This window comes from Spodoptera frugiperda, chromosome 20 (assembly GCF_023101765.2).
Source record: "Spodoptera frugiperda isolate SF20-4 chromosome 20, AGI-APGP_CSIRO_Sfru_2.0, whole genome shotgun sequence".
Lineage (NCBI taxonomy): Eukaryota > Metazoa > Arthropoda > Insecta > Lepidoptera > Noctuidae > Spodoptera > Spodoptera frugiperda.
The window spans coordinates 7,139,738-7,156,112 of NC_064231.1; the positions used below are offsets into that span (position 1 = coordinate 7,139,738).

A 16,375-nucleotide genomic window follows, 5' to 3' on the forward strand; every position below is an offset into this window, starting at 1 on the left:
TGCGCTTCACTGCCAGCGCGTCGATAGATTGTCTTACGTGTTAATTAAATATTTAGAAACGTCTAGCATAGGAAATGGGCATATACTACATATAATAATACAACGAAACTTTAATACATACACTCATAAACATAATATTATATCAATACTTACTTAATTATACAGGCTTAGCTTGTTATCATATTTTAATATTAGATATTTTAAACATAACGTGTGAACATGCAAATACTGATTGCTCGATAAAGTTATTGTGCATGAAATTTTAATTATGATTTCACATAACGTTAATTTATCATTATTTTAATGGCAAAAACGCCCCATAATACAGACATTCACGAGGGAGGTAGGGGAATACAAACACTCCATGTGCAAATCAATTTAAAGGTATTTACGAACCTCGAAATTGTTCCAATTTTGCGAAGAAAATTTAGCAGCTTCCACGCTTTCTTTAGCACCCATATTTACGAAGTTGTGAAATCACTCGTATGAACTATGACAATTCTGTTTCGATGCGTATGCTCTGAGCTCGTGACACTAATGTGCACTACGGCCGGGCTCTCTGTGAGAGTCAGCTTTAATAAGCATTTAAATACCTCTATCTTCGGTCGTTCGCAAAGTTAAAAATTCACAGCGTTGAATAGTAAATGAGGGGTGTAGTATGTTGCAGCGAGCAGCGCACGGGGCGCACAGGGCACAGGGGCCGCACGAGCCACGGGGCCGCTCGGGCCGCTCGGGGCTCGGGGCAGCGCGGATGCAGGCGCCGCGTGTAAACACCGCCAGCTGCTGTGCGGCGCGCTCGCTCGCTGCGGGCCGGCAGCAGCCCGCACCCTCGCTACCTGGGCCGCACCGTCCGCGACCCTACTGTCCTACGAGCGACCTCACTACCACCGGCAACACCTAACACTTTCGATTATCTCCGGATATCTCAAAGTGCGCAGAATATAATGTGCGGTGATACGTTTTTGCGAACGGTGCGGCAGGGCGACACCGGCGGCTCGGCTAAACGTCAGAGCAGACTGGGTCGCGATACAAGCGTGCGTGGCGGCGCTGTGTGCGCACAGCAGCGCCGGCCGCCGCCGCGCACCAGCCGCCCGCCGAAAGCCGAGACGCAGCGACGCCCAAACCTAGCAAACGATACGGTGGCCAGCGCCCTCCATCTCATCAAGATGTGTTCGACCCCGTGTCTCCCTAACTTTATCTCGGCTCACTTCCTCAATAAAATCAATCTTTAGTGAAAAAATGAGGAGATGTACGCCTTATACGAGTTTGCATACGAATAGTATTAATAACATGTATCGAGATTAAGAAGATCATCAATGGACGTTCGGAGCGGTGCGGCGTGGGGCGGGAGTTGCGCGCGCACTCTCCCCGAGACAACATTCGATTTTGGTCCATGACTGTTGGATGCTTACTGTGGCCCAACCAAGGCTTTAATAGTTCATTCTAGACTACGACCGAGCACACGACTATTTGATCATTTAACTTATTACATTTCGAATTTCATTATACCTTCGACCATCAAACATTACCCCTGTTTCCTCAGCATCTAATATAAAACACGACATGTCACATTAACTCAAAATAAATAACACATTTAAAGTCAGTAATAACACCAATTGGTTCAACATCTTCAATATTGTAAAGTAACATACACCTACATAGTATTAAATGTTTTTGGGTCCATTGTATTGACGCTCATAATGCGCAGTTCTTGGTCAAATTATCTCACAGTAAAATATGTTATGTCCTGAACTATATTTTGGGTATTGCCATTATGATCATCAAAATGATGTCGACAACCCTACGCTACATAAAAGTCATAAAACTACTCATACATTACTTAAAAATATAGGTCAAAACATCTGAATTTTATTACGAATGGTTGAGAGACACTGAAAATTGAACAATATATAGTAACAGTATTTCAAGCAGAAAGCTATCTTGATAGTCAGCTGTTAGGAACAAGTATGAAAATCGAGATAGTTTCGCGAGAGTAGCAAAAATTTGGAAAATTAGGTCAGCCTAGTGCACAGTTGGTTATTTTGTTAAGAAGCCCAATTAAACATGAAATATGAAAGGTAAAATATAGGGCTTTTTATGTTGCACACCGAAGTGTTAACGTACTATTTTCTGGAACTATAAACAACATAATTTCATATTTTAATAGGTACGTCATACAAAAACTTTGCACGCCTTTTCCAAAAATTACGCGAACTAAGTAACTAAGTAACATTTGATACACGACATAGGGAAAAGAAGTGCAGAAAGTCAATATTTTTGTTTTTAAATGCTTGTCGTTTAATGAAAAGTTTCAAAATTTTCATCTACACGTGTATCAAATATCAGTCATTCGTACAAAATATTCCGTAAAAAAGAGCTTTACGGATAATAGCCAAGGTAAGATATGTAGTTGAATCCCGACCAGTTACACCTCGCATTGTAATTATTATCTAATTACAAATAAATAATGCACAATGACACAAAATGTAGATAACGTGACGATAATATAGGCTCGAGAAAAAACAAAAAAATATATGATCTAGTTTATATTAACAGATCATCATGTTACAAAACAAAACAATGTACATACATTTTATAACAAAATAAATTTGCCATAACTTTTAAAAATCGAATTAATGTGCATAGAATTGCAAATCATTTATTATGTTTCACGTAGTAAACATAACACGTGATTGCGTACTACACCAGCATCAAGGAACATACCTATAGCTACCTAAGCTGCTTACTTTCCACCGTATTAGCCATTGTCTATGATATTTCCTTCACAGGTGTCAATGGCTCGAATGTATTTACAACGTATTGCGTATCTATTGTGTAAGGCACGCACAGACAGCGGCCTTATAAAAGGTGTCTACTACACACTTTTAGAGTACTACGCTTGAACCAGACAGTATAGTAGTATACGCTGTTATTTCATTAAAATTATGGTAAGTATGACTGTTGAACCCGAGGTATGATATGGGACTGATAATTTGGCTTAATAAAATTAGGCTTTTGAAGTCAATAATTAGGTATCCTATAAGTATTTTTTTTTGTTCCTTTATTTTTTTGTAACACTCGGAAAGCGCATATTAAATCATTTCCAAAATAACAGTAGCCCAAATAATTTTCACTAATACATCAATGTAACGAAAATCCCATTCACTTGTGTTTTGATTGGTGCGAATCACCTCTTCATTGGAGGCAGTGATATAATTGTATAAAACACAAAACAGAAGGGCCTTTGTTTTCACGATATCGTGAGGCCGCACTCAAAGCACTCGCCCCATACACAGTGGCGGCGCGAGTAGGTCAAACATTAACTATGATAACTGAAACCAGTATGGCAACTTTGTATTATCTTGGCCAAGTAACTCGTGGGTAGCAAATGAGCAGTATAAACGTCATTTGTCTCACAGACGACGCTACTGTTGGTTGAGTCTGTCAAATATTAAGCTAATTTCGGGCTCTTTCAACTAATACAAACTTTTGGCTTCCCGTTCGTATGAAATGAATAGTGTTTAATAGTATTCATATAGATATTTTGATGTGAAAAAGTATTTATTATTAGGACTTTTAATATTGTATGAAAAAAAAATGGTTGCAGTTTTCTCTAAACTGTACAATACCATTTTACGTAACCTAGTAGTTAATTTAATACAAAGGTATTTCAATACTTTTGAAACTCTAATGACCTTCAACATATTATGGATATGAGATCTACGACGATTCTACACACTACAGTGATAACCTGCATTTTTAATACCTAGGACATAATTACTACATATGGGAGAAACATTAATTTAGAAACCAAATCGATTTGATTACAATGGTTCACAGTTACAAGTTACGAGTAGGAGTATCTACCACTAATTAGTTTCGTGATGCTGACCCAATCAGTTCCTGGAAAATTTCCAGGAGATTGGAACACAGCCCATTAGGTGCTTGTCCCAAACTTACGACGAATAAACTGAGAACTGCGAATTCAGTACGTTCTGCTATCTAAATGCAAAAAAGACTGCTTTATTTAACCTGTTATGTGTGTGGATGGTTTTTTTTTATTTAAAATTAATATACATCATACATATGTAGTTGCAGTACGGTACTTTTATCTTATGTTCTTACAGTGAACTGAAAAACTCGCATTTAAAAACAAAATCCTTACTTTTTTACAATAATAATATTACGGTCGCATTAGGACTGCTAACTTCATACAACAGTATTCCTCATATTTTGAATTAAGAAATTAAAATGGAATGAAAGAAGTATGAAGTGAAAGAGGGATGTAAGAATGGTAAATATGTATGTATATTATAAAATAAGATTTCGTTCAACATAAGATGCAGCCACCAATGGAATAATTTCCTTTATACAACATCCAAGTATATTTGCAACGTACCGTTCCCAATAATATATGAAAATAAATGAACTGACCGCAGACAGTCTTAAAACTTACGTTCATTTATCTGTTTCAAGAAACCAAGAGTTAAAGTCCGACGTGGAAATGAACTAAAGAAATCCACCAACAAACAGATTTATAATTATTTTATAGCGATATATAATAGGAATTAATGTTGAACCTTATAACTAAAAAAGTACATACATGACATGTTTGGATACATTTAAAAACTGGTAGCTTAGTAGAATTCTCAACTCTCTTCTCGTGGTAGTCGTAAGACGCTACTAAGGGTCAACTGATTTATTCCAAATCATTTTATAAATGGAATTCATACAATTATAAGCCGTGTGTGAAGTCTATATATTTGTGATTGCAAACGCACTCCTAATAAAGAATAAAGTATACTACAAACAATGTTCCAAGAAAGTCCCAAAAATATTTTTGTTATAATGGTATTCGTAACTATGATTTTATTCAGTACATTTTTTGAACAGTGTTCTCATGCAGTGGAGTATGATTTACGTACTCTTCCCAAAATTATGACTCACCCGATCGTAGCGATCGTAGTCACTTTGCTACGCCCGCTACGGTTTCGTAGAAGTGACATAACCACTACGTCACTTCCGCCGTAGCAACAGAGCGTAGTACTTCAACAGATTTTTACATAAAAATATGTAAATATGATTCTAAATAAATAAATAAATACTATAATAGGTACTTAAGCATTTTTCCGAATAATAATATTATATAATTTAATAACAACTTATCCGCTTTGACAACGTGATGTACGTTTAAAAAAAACAGTAATTGTGGCAAATTATCTCAATCTGAAAATAATTTCAGAACATTCCGATTAATTGAAATATAAACTGAACAATTTGTCATTCAATTCAATTAACAACATGAATGCAATCGGAAGAAATTGTATGTAAAAAATGTCTCTCATACATGGAAATGCAGTCATTACGCTGCATTTACACAACATTAATTACTGTGAGCGACTTATATTTCCGTTCATTAATTCCACAAAGATTGAATTTTGACTAAAATAATTGGAACGCAAAATTGGGAAACACTCATTACTGATATACGAAAATGATTTCAATACTTTTATCTGTTATATTCGAATGCATGAACAGAAATTCGTCGAACAACATTATTAATGAAATGACTTTATTTGTAAAGTTTCGTCTTAAATAACATTTTAATTAAATATTTTTATATTATTAAGTATGAACAATGAACAAGTCATTATTATCATCAGTAACGAAACTATCTAACGTCAACCCATCAAATACATTGAATTAATTAAAAAAGCTTGTGACTATCCACAGCTGGACTATGAGCAGAGTCTTAAAACAAATGAGGTTTATCAAACAATTTGTATAATCTCTACATTTGTTGGGCCGTAAATTGCAGTTTAAATCGAATTCGAAATCTTTTGCTCGACAATCGCACAAGCGTCTACTCAAACAAAGTTAATATTATAAGTGAACAAAGTTTATATTTTATAAGTTTCGTGAGACATACTAAATTAATTATTATGTTTTTCGGCTTGCTCAAACCATTCTAAAGGTTCATATTCATGAACAATTCGTGACAAACGACACATTTGAATGAAGTCTCTAGTATGGCTTGAAACTAATCGAGTTCCTCATCGAACAGTTACGTTAATAAGCCGAAAAATATTTAATAATTAATCGAACAAGGTCGTTTGAATGCAAAGATAGATAGATATAATGTACACTTGTACAGTATATGTAAAGTTTGAAACTTTTCTTCCATTAATTACTTATTATAGCGAGCTACAGCTGCAAAATTTCATTTACAACTTGCCCACTAAACAACTTTGTGCAGCGTAATGAAGTTACAAGCGAATGCAGAGGTCATCTCAAACTATATTAAATATGTAGACGTACCTATGTAAACTTTAGGTACGTATATATGTTGTTTTAAAATGGTTTTTAATTACAAATATTACGTGGAACATTCGATTCACGGAAAAATATTTACAACGTATTGATTGGAAAGATTTTTTTAAATTGAAAATCTGATAACTACTTATTTATTTCTAAAATTAGCTACCATGACTTAAGTAATTTTGTAAAAGCTTCCATTTTCGTAGTACTTTAACTCTAGACTGGTGATTGTATCTGTGTATAAATAATACAAGAACACGAGAATATCAGTCTAAGAACAAAAACTTCATATCAATCTATGCTAAACAATACCAGGTAATCAAAGGCCCAAAACCCTGATGACGGGGTTCACCAAGAATGTCGTATCACACCGAGGACAGATTGTATTCACTCACCAAACTCACTCTTCTGGAAAAGGTCGCGAGAAAGTAGTTAAGGACCTTTTTGCAAAACTTCAAATAATCTAAATTAGTTACAAAGACATACTATACCTACAGATTGTATCGTACGCACCAATAAAATAACATAATATAACAGTTTATAATGAGAACGCCTTTATCTCATAGGTGCAACATAATACTGGATCTAATATGGTAAACTATTCATAAATAAACTGAAATCCTATACTTATAAAAGAAGGAAAAATAATAAATGATCGAGTATAATAAAACATCTACATAACATACATTTACCTATCACTATAACAAGTTAAACAGATGAAAGGAAGGGGTTGGTAATTGCGTTAATATATCGTTAACCGATTGGCTTGGCAACATATCACTTTGTATTCCAATTTGTCTACTGTTAACCCACAACATTTGTATCGAACATCGCAGCCAGTGTTTTGGCAACAATCGAAACACTGCCAAACGTGTCATATGTAATTAAGTATGTATTGTTACACACATTAACTAAACTAGCTCTTTGGTTCAATAGTCAGCCACGAGTGCTCAGCCAGAGATGTTAGATTAGATCACCTGATTGGAGTTTCAAAAGTTATTAGTTGTAGCACAGAGTTTTAAAATTGTGTCCGAATTGGAAAATAAACCTTCAATGATAAACAAACACCTACTCGTATATAATATTACGTCTACATTAAAATTGTAACGAAAGGTATTTAACATTCCACACATTACAGTAAGTATATTATGGATTATTACTGTATGTATAGTAGTTGTATTGAGGCAATAAATACTTGAATACACTTTTTAATCACCGATGGTAAAGGTGCACATACCCAATGTAACATCCACTTTTGACTAGTTATGGCATAAGTCCCATGCAATAGAGGAGTGTATGTGTCAACAACAAATAATGTAGTTATCATCTAGATTCTTTTAGAATTTCTCACGGAGTTTAAAAGCTACCTATCTCATAATCTGGACAGTGGGCTGTCGGTCAGCGGATAACGAAGCCGTCACATGAATTGGATTAGCCCTTCTTATGTCAATCCTCTGGCAACATACAAAATTTCCTCGGTGTTAAGTGTACCGTAACTATCCTATGTTTTTGTGTTGTTTACAAGGTAAAGTTAACGATAGCTAATTGTAAATCGACCATGTCTAATTAAAATGTATTAGAAGATGGACGACTAATAATTAAATTGCAAGTAAATTGGTGGTTCCTGATTTGTCTCTACATATATGGATCTCGTATCTTAATTAATATAAATATCAGTACGTGAAAATTTTACAGACTACAAGTTGTTAGAAAAACTGCAAAAAAAAAACTCTCTAAACTAAACAACTTCATTTACATTTTTAAGTTATTACTCTTGAAGCAACGATACACATATTTGAAAACACAAAAATATAAACGAGGATTTAAAATCAGTAGGCATAAATAAAAAAAATGTCGTATGAACGCTTATTGAAAATACGACTACTTTATTTTATAGGCAATACTACAAAATATGGCCGAATATTATGAATACCTACGTAGACAGAGGTGGATACATTTTACGAGGCAGCCTTTCAAATTTCTTCGCTTATACGAGTAGATATAAATATGTGTGAGTTGCAGGTCTGGCTACTAGTAGGTATCGATTTCCGCAAGGCTAAGCCCAAATGCCCTATCATTTCACTTACGTGCTCATCTGACATTACTACGTACTGCAATATTTTATATTTCATTTTCTTGATGCATTTGTGGTGTGCTTTGTCTTTTAGACAATATACTGATTACTGATACTAACTCACGTCATTACCAAAGCAAAGTGATCGAATGTAACCGAATGTTGCGGAAAAATAGCGTTGCTGCTAGTCCTTTTGTTGTATTTCTAGCTTAACTATATAAGAATTTGTTGTATATAAGAATTTTGAAGTTGTTAAATAAATAAATTTATTCAACGTTCTAGAATTACAAATATATAATCACAAATTTCAAAACTCTATTTTGATCACGCGAGACGACAAAAATATGACCACAATTATTGATACCTCATTTTAGTATTTGGAGGAACAAAAAAAAATAAATTTGCATTAATCTCTGTATAACTAGAATGGGGATGAAAAATGCAAAGTAAATTAGATCCTACAGAATTATTTTCCGTTATAGTCTCAATTTTCCGTTATAGTACAATCGTAATTATCCGTATATTATTTTATCAATAAACAAATATTGATAAATGTTAACGAAGAATACGAATGAAAAGTTATAACCACTGTTAGACTGTGTGATAGACTGATGACTGCTAATTAAGCGAAAGAGGTATACTAAGATTCGTAGCAATTGGTGTTCCAAGTTATCTATAAAGAAGAAGAAATTTTACCAATGGTTACTTGAACACAGACACACAAAGTTTCCAACATGTTAGTAAATGTAAAACATAGTTTCGTGCATAAAGAAATTTCCCAACGGAAAATAACATCCCTGCATCTTACTTGATCGATGTAATTACCTCTACCTGAATATCTTTTCACTGAACCCAATCAAGATGACGAACATCGTAAACAAATCAATTATGTGCAGATTCTTACTGTAACTACAGAATAAAATTGTAACGTACATAGCTAGTCGATGAATTGGAGTAATTTATGCTATTGAATGCAAGGGCATTGATAGGTAACCATGTAATGACGATCATGAATAGTGAAAAACCATGGCAAATGAAAGCAATTTTATTGGTCGACAAACAAGTCAATTACTTGAAAAGTCTTTTAAATTATTTTGTTCATCATAGTGTAGGTATTCAAGTAAAATGCAGTAACTATTATCAAAATCACAAGCACGTTATAATCTATACTGAAATAAGTAAGTAGTCCAATAATTATTTTGTAAATGTACGAATTTAAGTTCGACTGAATTGTCAGAATTAGAAGAAACCTCATAAAATTATTAAGTACCGTGAGCCTATTTTAGTTACGGTCTGACAAATAATATTGGAAATTGAAGTGTTGGAAGAGACCAAAATACCTAACTTAAAGATATGCTGCGGTAAAAAAATTATTATATATACATACAATAAATCACCGTCATTCAGTAAACCAATGTTAACTGCAATTATAAAGCCATGTAGTTAATGTAATAACAGAAAGAGCCCGGCCCAGCCCACTGCTGGAATATTCTTTATGAGTCAGATCGGCAAACGAGCAGTCAGATTACTTGATGGTAAGCAATCGGTACAGCCCATGGACAACTCTATGCATATGAGTATTTTTCACTTAAAATGGTTTTCCTTAATCTTAGCAATTTCCTAATGATATACGCATCTGTATACGATAAGACTGTATCTACTTAACATCATCTAAAACGTACAACTCTGCCTACCTTTTCGAGAAGCAAAAAGCATCTTGTTGTATCAACAAACAAGTATGTAGTTACTGTGTAAAAAATAGAATAACTTATTATGATCAAGTATATACTCGTACCGACTTCAAATAAAATCAATAGTCTTATAATTTCTTTGTATTAGAGAAACCAATTTTTCATACAATCAAAATAAGCTTTATTAATTTCTACATTTACGTAGGTATTCTACGGTAAGTAGGTAGGTATTCTTTCAGGTCATAATCAAAAAATCATTTAAGTCATCGAAAACTGATTTCTCTTTTGAAATTGAAATTCATCAATTACTGTGATCTTCAAACTCACGTTAGTTCTATAAAAATGAGTGATCTGAAGACGATCAGTGGTAATTATTATCACTTAGGTAGTTCTTGTAGAAAACTTTAAAATTAAATGTTATTGCAAACTTGATTGTACTGCTAGGTCAGGTTAGTCATAAGTTCAGTTTCAGTGCATGACAAAGTCAAAAACATTTATTAGTTTATTGCAACTGCAACAATGAAAATTAAAATCCTCCAATAAAAGTCTGGTTACAGAAAAAAAAAATGGTAATGGTGTTTTACATATTTTTTACGGTGGTACCTTCTTGGCTTACAATAAATACACCTCGAGACTATTCCACTACTGGGTTCAATCGGGCCATGTTGGTTTTCCACCCTATCGAATCACGAGAGTGATACTTTGTACCTATGTTGTGTCTCCCCAAGGGTTTCGTGGAAGGCAGAAACCAGTAGCTTCACGTAAAATACTGATATTCTACCGAATCTGTTTAAGAGTCAGTGCAGACCATGCCTAAATCTAACAAAGTAAAACCCAGGAAAAGGAACTTATTGTTCGAACAACGTAAAACTGCTCAGTCAATTACAGTTACTGTAACGTAATGTGGTCGCTACTACATAATATTTCAGTCGATCTTAACTAACTCTTCAGTCAAATGTTTGTTCATATGTACAGATGTAGATATTAATACTTTGATCGACATAACTATAGACTAAGGGCAGGCCTTTCTCCAGTAGTGGATGATAATGATGGTCATGGAACGTGAAATAGCAACGCAATCATGTTTTCGCAATATTGTATTTAAAATTTATGCCAAGTTCAATTCTATCACTAGGTACTAGTATAGCCTAACGGGTTATTGGGGTACTACGGAGTGGTTTTTAATTAGTAAGAGTCTGAAACTGATTTAAAATAAACTCTCCTGGACTTGACAAGAGAATAGAGTACTTTTATTCACCCATCAATATCTATAAAAGTTGTCTGTTACTATTGAATGACTAATTGAGTGAATTAACACACAATGCACTGTCGAATCTATTGTAGGTAGGTAAAAACTGAATATCCTGTCATATACACGATTTTTCCTAAAATAGGAAAAACTTAGCGCTAATATTGTTAATTTTAGGAATGTTTAGTTATAATTTATTAACATTGTAGATCAATATTACCATCATACACATACAAAAGTTCGTGTGTGGTTATTTGGCAAATGATCGTGTTTACATTGTAATGATTTTTCTATTACAACACATTGGCGCATATATTTAATCTACTACTAAAATAAATAGGCATTGTTTGTGTTATTGAAAATTGAATATTGATTAAATTATTTATGTACTTAACAAATAATTTGCCCAATGAAAAGCGGATGTTAACGTTAAACAGACGTTTGTTTAAAATTATTGTTATTGTATGTGATTTATCGTGAAATAAATAAAACAAAATAATACATTTCACCACCATTATTTCTGATATTCATAACTAAATCAATAATAATATACTGTATTGCTCCTACTCCTTTAGGGAATAAAAAAACTTCAATAAGTGAAGTAGGTGGAACTGTTTACTAAGTACTAGGTAATGAGGTACCTAATACCATCCACGGGGAAATAATGCAAACTATTTTATATGCACCAAGCAATTTCTCAATACATACAGGTTCATGTAACCCTATACATAAGGACATTACATTTCACGATGCGACGTCGTCGTATCGTGGGAGTCTACAAAAAGCAAACGACACAATAAGGCTACGTATCATAATTTCGTCGTGTGGTCGGTCACAGTAAATAATAAAGACGTATAAAGAAGAAATAGATGCACAGGAGACGTTGGATACGTCGAAAGTGTATAAGTCCCACTACTACTGTGTATCTAGTAATGAACTAATTCGAAATCCTAACAATACAATGTCCCAATTTTAAGAAAGGGATAAGTACAGGTGCACAAGCCACCACTCAAGTGCGGATCTGCGGACGACAAGCGGAGGATAGCTCGCCGCCCGACCAGCACCAGACCGTGCGGCGAGTCGCGTTTCGCGCGCGCCTCAAAGAGCCATCAGGCACCACAGATGGGCCCCAGTAGGGCTGATGCCTGATTCGGAGCTGCGAACTACCTCGTGGATTTATCGGGGCTCTAGCTCGGAAAGCAGGAGTAGAAACGGGGTGGTTTTTAGTCAGGAAGAGTCTGACACTGCCTCTTGCTTCGCCCAAGGCGGGAGAAGTCATTGGATGATATTCCCCGCATAAAAAAACCACCCCTATTCTTCTGATTGGAATCATACTAAGGAACTACACATTTGACAGACACTAGGCAACAGCGGTCTCTGATAAACCTGAACCTATTATTACATACATTGGGTTTCTCATGGGCAGTTGTTGCTTAGGGGTAAACAATTCTTCAAACCTGAACATCAAGTATTTTAAATGTACTCTTAATACCTTTTTAGTCTATTACCTATTTGACATTTAAATACAGTAGTGGTAATTTAAAGGAACGAATCTCGAATCGCAATGTACCAAGTTGTCTCTACATTAGTGAGCACGCTACATGTAAATTAGTGAAAAGGAAATGCCGTTAATAACTCTTTTGTACATGTAGGGTTAACTTTTCTATCAGAGATGTGATGCTACGTGGATGCATTTGACTTCCACCAATCATATTATTGGTACACATAGCTTAGCACTGCTGAAAACGGGTTCAACTAAGCCATGTTTATTTATAAGGAGAGTTGCGTGCTATAAATGTGTGCTATGGGTGGCTTCTCTACTATCAATACATCGCATACTTAAGCTGCGCATCTTCCTCGCACAGCTACATAGCTTAGTATCAGTGGAAACGGCCACATAGTTTTACAGCTTAGCTTTTACATCTTGATAGAATGGTGGAAAAGCATCCTTAGTCTATTACCTATTTGACATTTGAATCTAGTAGTGGTAATCTAAAGAAACCAAATCGTAATGAACCAAGTTTTCTCTACATTAGTGAGTACGCTACGTGTAAATTAGTGAAAAGGAAACGCTGTTAATAACTCTTTTGTACATATTGCGTTGATACCTCTATGTATGTAATTAGGTATAAGAAAATATGGAAGGAGACTTACGACATTTGACAACTAAGTAGTCAAAATACTTTTATTGAAATATCAAAAACTATACTTTCCTATGATTTTTGTATGATATACCTACATACTAACTTAATGACGTCATCGTAACAATTTTTGTATTAAATGTAAATCTTTAAAAAACATTTAAGTAATAGAAATATACGAAAATAACGTAAATCGTAAAAACAATTAAAAGGGGTGATTATTTTTGGACCTTTTACTGTATTGAAAGTCGAATGACTGAGTAAAATACCTAATTATAACGTCACATAACATCATGCCTAGAATTCCATAAAGATACAGACAGAACTGCCAAGATTAGATGTAACACCCACTTTTATCCCAATTTTATTTTTAGTATTTTAGAACCCCAAAATAGAGGCTGAACCTATTCCAATACATCAAGCACGATTCCAAACTCTGTAGTGTAATATTATCCTTGTAGTAATTTGGAGAAGAATGGAAGGATCTGCCAAGAAGTAATACGATCAATAAAATAACAACTGAGTGTATTGTTAAAGAAAAATATCAAAACTAATACTTAATACAATAAAACATTACATCCTACCTACTACGGAAACAACGTAAAATTCAGTTCCCGTCTTCGCAAATAATTTTCTTCCATATATGTTGTACATAACGTACGATTCGTACGATACAACACAAAAACATCGTAATTCTTCAACCTACCCATAATTCTCGTACCCTCCTACCAAATAATGAATTAAACAAATCATTAATGTAACCCGCAGCGACCTCTACCGACGAAAATATAAACAAAACGTCATGAGTTACACCATTAACTGGCAGATGGCGCATTAAAAACTTATTTTTACGATTTCGGGACGAACAAGGAATGTTAATAATTCAAGAAAATTGACTTCGTGGAAACTATTTGCCATTGCAGTATCTATAGTTACTGCTCTTTTATTTGACTTTGTTACTGAGTGCATTTGAGTCTAATTTTATAAAGAGTGGAGTGCAGCCCTCCTCTCAAGGCCTTTACACGCGATGTCAATTCCGTAAATTAAATGGGACAGTTAGTTTAAAGCATTTTCTACTACATTTTGTATTGATGTAGATGTTCAATAGTTGTCATTTGTAGCAGGAACTAAATAAATGAACAGTGTTATATAGCAGAGGTAGGTAATAAGATATATTAAGGTGTTTGTAAATCACAAACAGATACCCAAAGTATTATCAATTTACGAATATAACCGATTTAAAATTAAAATTACAACAAGAATAAAATTAGTAAAATCAAACTTAAGTATACTAATTAATATAAAAAACTACAAGTTATAATGATTTAGCAAGTTAATAAATATAAAAGATGATGAACCAGTTGTGTATAAAAACCAAATTAACTGAAACATGACAGTAGTTAATGCAACAAGTCGTGATGATCTTCAAAATCGATGTTCCGCTTCCCCTCTGAGCACTGAATAGACAGTGGGTCCTAATTATATAGAGATCGATATAATATGTTAGCTATCTCGATGCTCTCAGCATAGACACCGCTGCATTTTAACTCGAAATGTCGTTGTAACAGTACTCACTTTACAACACAGAGTAACTTTCGAGTGATTGACTAACATCTGCATGTATGTTTGTAAAAATAACGATTACATTCATCTAAATTCAAGGCCATCGATGCTGCTGTAATAAATAAAACTACAATGAACATGAATGATGGTATGCACGAGGCAGTCACCAGATGACTCGTTCTGGGAAGCTCGAAGATATAAAATGCAGTAAATGATGCTTCTAATCACTAAAAAGCTTAATGTTTACACTACATACGCTTGTCAGGATCGATCACATCTAACTTACCGTAAGATCATATCAATCGGTACTATAATCCAACTATCAATACTGTGTATAGAGCTGACTGCTGGTCTATTTGATACACATTTCTGCTGACAACACAATCGATCAGATATTATTATCCGGTTAGTTGTTTTATGTTACACAACTTCGGATATCGTGAGACCTAGAAGGAAATGTCGTGTCTAGTTATAATATTATCTCTTGTGCCTCTAACAGTCCGGAATCAAATTGATCTTTTTACTTAATTTTGATACTTTGTTGTTCTGTAAACAACCCACGGCTTTGTTTTTCTAACTATTATTTTACACGTCTCTATCACGCAAACGAATCTCTTTACAAAAAGAATATCAATACTTCTATGCATTACATTTCTCTACTACGCTTCAATATAAGAAACTGTAAAACCCCTATCTGTTCTGAATCACAACAATGTAAGTTAATTATTGCTTAAATTAACGTCCAATCTCTGTAACATGAACTACCAACGCCTTAGAAAAATTAAAGAGCCGAGATTTTGCAACGCGATAACTCATTTGAGAATGACACCGATGCATCCGGCCTTTAAGGGCGGTGTCGAGTATTTACGGCAATTAAAAATTAAGGTAAAAGCTAGAGAACGTACATAGGCGAATGCACAACCTCGTCATGCACCTCATTCACTTTTTAAGCTCAGAACCAGAGCGCAAAATGGGAAACGTCAAGTGATTAGCACTGATGTCGTGCAGGGCGCGGCGTGCGTGATGGCCCGGTCGGAGCGCGGCGCGGCACACACTAGGGCGGGCGGCGGACACGGCAGCGTTACGTCAGCGCGGGGCGCGGGCCGCGGGCGCAGGGGGGGCCCCGCACTACTGCATCCTCCGAGCGCCCATCTTCGCCCGGCTTCGCTGAAAAACGTGACATCTTTGCTCCGCGCCGACCGCTCCCCGCGCGCCCCGCGCTTCTCCATCTCTCTCCAAGGACCATACCATCACTCACTCGTGGTCATTTTGTGTAGAAACTCATTACGTAGATGCAATTACGGGTACGGTTCACATTTATATTAGTTTATTTACTTAT

General features: G+C 35.0%; 1 protein-coding gene across 19 annotated transcripts in view; it reads right to left on the reverse strand.

Moving 5' to 3' along the window:
• Positions 1–16,095, reverse strand: part of LOC118261822 (protein still life, isoform SIF type 1) — a 103,198-nt gene extending 87,103 nt beyond the window's left edge. For 9 of the 19 annotated variants that reach the window (XR_007706437.1, XM_050701316.1, XM_050701314.1 and 6 more), the window contains exons 1-2: positions 15,942–16,094; positions 15,323–15,482 (exon numbers count right to left, since the gene is read on the reverse strand). The gene's annotated coding sequence lies outside the window, so the exon portion shown is untranslated. Of the gene's footprint in view, positions 1–396; positions 1,026–15,322; positions 15,483–15,941 lie in introns of those variants that run through there. The other 10 variants (XM_050701310.1, XM_050701311.1, XM_050701306.1 and 7 more) reach the window with 7 other exon arrangements.
• Positions 16,096–16,375: the final 280 nt, after the last annotated feature.